The sequence below is a fragment of the Schistocerca americana genome, chromosome 1 (assembly GCF_021461395.2).
Source record: "Schistocerca americana isolate TAMUIC-IGC-003095 chromosome 1, iqSchAmer2.1, whole genome shotgun sequence".
NCBI classification, from domain to species: domain Eukaryota; kingdom Metazoa; phylum Arthropoda; class Insecta; order Orthoptera; family Acrididae; genus Schistocerca; species Schistocerca americana.
In genome coordinates, this window is record NC_060119.1 from 748,625,868 (window position 1) to 748,628,907 (window position 3,040).

The 3,040-nt window shown below is 41.8% G+C and overlaps 1 non-coding gene across 1 annotated transcript; it reads left to right on the top strand.

Moving 5' to 3' along the window:
- The first annotated feature begins 1,827 nt into the window (after nt 1–1,827).
- Nucleotides 1,828–1,902, top strand: Trnas-cga. Its single transcript has one exon. It is a non-coding gene; the product is annotated as a tRNA-Ser (tRNA).
- Nucleotides 1,903–3,040: the final 1,138 nt, after the last annotated feature.

The window sequence follows — 3,040 nt, forward strand, 5'->3', positions numbered from 1 at the left end:
TCTGTGCGAATGCACAAACAGTGTTTCGCTGGCTCTATTACTTGCTTTTGTTTTATTATTACTCGCGTAACAACTAATATATGAGATAAAATATGTTGCTACGAAAAGAGCCCCGAAATACCTTTTAGTGATGCTGTGCTGTGACTTTCTTTGGATCATTAATTTTCAACAAAACAAAATATATTATGCTCTTATTATTCTGGATCTGGCTTTCTATTAAAGGAACATTTTTTCGTTACTGTAACTCGCCATAAAGTTCAACATATCTTCCTTACTTTACAGTTATTGAAAAGGTTAATGAAAATTATTTCGTTATCAATACTGATGTTACAGTACGCAATGATTGTTCAACATCAAAATTTTGCAGTCGATTTTTGTTAACAGTAAGACACCAATAAGTACCACGACTAACACGAGAACATGAGACTATTATCAGAGAAAAAGTTGTTTTTACTATAAGGTTTTCCAGACCAGAACTAGGCACAGCAAGATTTCTTTTATGTTATGAAGGTAAATTATCTTTTTGCACTGTTAGTAATATATTATCAGCAGCCCGCGTCAACTTTTAAAACACATCATAAAATCTGCTGGTCTGCTCTGCAGTTCAGGAAGCTGAAAGAAATAATTTTAGTTCACTATTGCCTGTCCGCTTCTTTGCCGTATGATTGGTTTCATTTAATGCAGTTTGAATGCGCCGCGGCAGCGGCTCGTTCGTTCGTATCGCAGCTCTGCACCACGAATAATATTTAAATAACTGAAAATGTCTTAAAGGGATGGGATAAAATGCCAGGCAAGCTTATTACAAATCATAATGCAGGTTTTCACTAAGTAGCTCTATTCAAAACATTTAAACAGATTAAGTTATTACACACCTTTCCAAAGGTATGTCTAATGGCATCCCTCTCACAATCTTGACAAAAGAATACTACGCAAGCGTACAATATAACGTCACAGGCTCTTCCTACTCACCTAACTACAAGAAGACGACAGAGAAATTAATGTTCGGTCCTTACTATTTATAGTAGTGACATATTCACATCTTTGTTTGATATTTCATAAATATCGTCTGTGGCGGTTTCAGTACTCGCCGACACAGATATTATTTAAAAAAATCTGTACATAATTCTATTCAAGAACAAAACATGACACATAATGCTTTCTCTTTATTACATAAAGTTCACACAATCGTTGTCCACGCAATTACAATCATCCAGTTCAATTAGTCTTTTCTCCCTTTTATTTTACCACATGTAATATGTCTTTTGCTAAGAGACGTTACAATGCCCAAGCACGACTCACGCCCCGTACTCACAACTTTACTTCTGCCAGCACCTCGTCTCCTACCTCCCAAATTTTACAGAAGCTCTCCTGGGAACCTTGCAGAACTAGCACTCCTGTAAGAAAGTATATTGCGGAGACATGGCTTAGCCACAGCCTGGGGAATGTTTCCAGAATGAGATTTTAACTCTGCAGCGGAGTGTGCGCTGATCAAAATCTCCCTCAGCCGTTTATATTTCAAATATAATTTATTTTTGCGACTAGTTTCGGCGTTTCGCTTTGCGATCTTCAGACCCCCTGAGCGATTTGTATGAAGAATTCAACCTGATATATACTAAGATGGCATCTGTTCTTTCGGACATGTCCGAAAGAACAGACACCATCGGTGACAATGCAGCACGTTAGAATGAAATTACAATGAAATGAACACCCTTAGTTGCTTACAGGCGTTGACATACGTCAACGGGGACAGGAGAGCTTCTGTAAAGTTTGGAAGGTAGGAGACGAGTTACTGGCAGAAGTAAAGTTGTGAGGACGGGGCGTGAATCGTGCTTGGGTAGCTCAGTTGGTAGAGCACTTGCCCGCGAAAGGCAAAGGTCCCGAGTTCGAGTCTCGGTCCGGCAAACAGTTTTAATCTGCCAGGAAGTTTAAGATACCAACTTAGTATATATATAGTTAAGGCTCACCGGCCACTTGACCATCTTCTTCTTCTGTGCGAATGCACAGTGCCCGAACTCTTACGGGAACCGGCAACGCGCCGCGAGTAATGAGTATAATGGGCGGGGGCACTACGAATGTAGAATGTAGTGCGGGACAATACGATGAGAATGTGGGTTTCGCGGGAGGCGTGACAGAGATAAATCCCTGCAGTCGCGCTATCCTCTGTGTCCTCGGTGGCTCAGATGGATGGAGCGTCTGCCATGTAAGCAGGAGATCCCAGGTTCGAGTCCCGGTCAGGGCACACATTTTCATCTGACCCCGTTGACGTATGTCAACGCCTGTAAGCACTTCAGGGAGTTCATTTCATTCTAAAGAATTCAACCTCATGTGCAATCGAAATAGGGGCCAGCCGTCAGTAACTGCATCGATGTATAGGAAAAATCCAACCTCATGCGCAATCGAAATAAGGTCCAACTTTCAGTAAGTGGTATTCAGTAACTGTTATACCAGTTACTGACTGCTGGGCCTTATTTCGATTGCACGCGAGGCTGGATTCTTCCTACACATTGCTAGGAACTGCACCGTTGTATAGGAAAAATCCAACCTCATAAGCAATCGAAATAAGGGTCAACTTTCAGCAGCTCGTATTCAGTAACTGTTAGTCCAGTTACTGACTGCTGGGCCCTATTCCATTGCACGTTAGGCTCGATTCTTCCTACACATCTGTCAGAAGGCCTCAAGATGGTGCAGTGAAACGCCGAAACTAGTTACAAAAATAAATGATATTCGAAATATAGACGACTGAAGGTGTTTCTGATTTTACATTCTATACTGAACAGCTGGATCCCCGCATCCATCGTGTACAAAGGTGGACTTACAGGGAAATACGAATTTCTGCTGTTGGAGAATCGTTGCAAAACACGAAGTTTACAATTATCCGCCACTAGGATTAAGGCGAAGTTTTCCACCCCTGCCTCCCCTCTCGCCCCTCCCCTCCCCATCCGAAGCAAAAAAGTTTTAGTGCCATCAGAGAGGAAGTTTGTGACACATAAAAGGGCGATTCGTACCTTATGGAACGGAACGTCGCGTGAAAACATTCCAC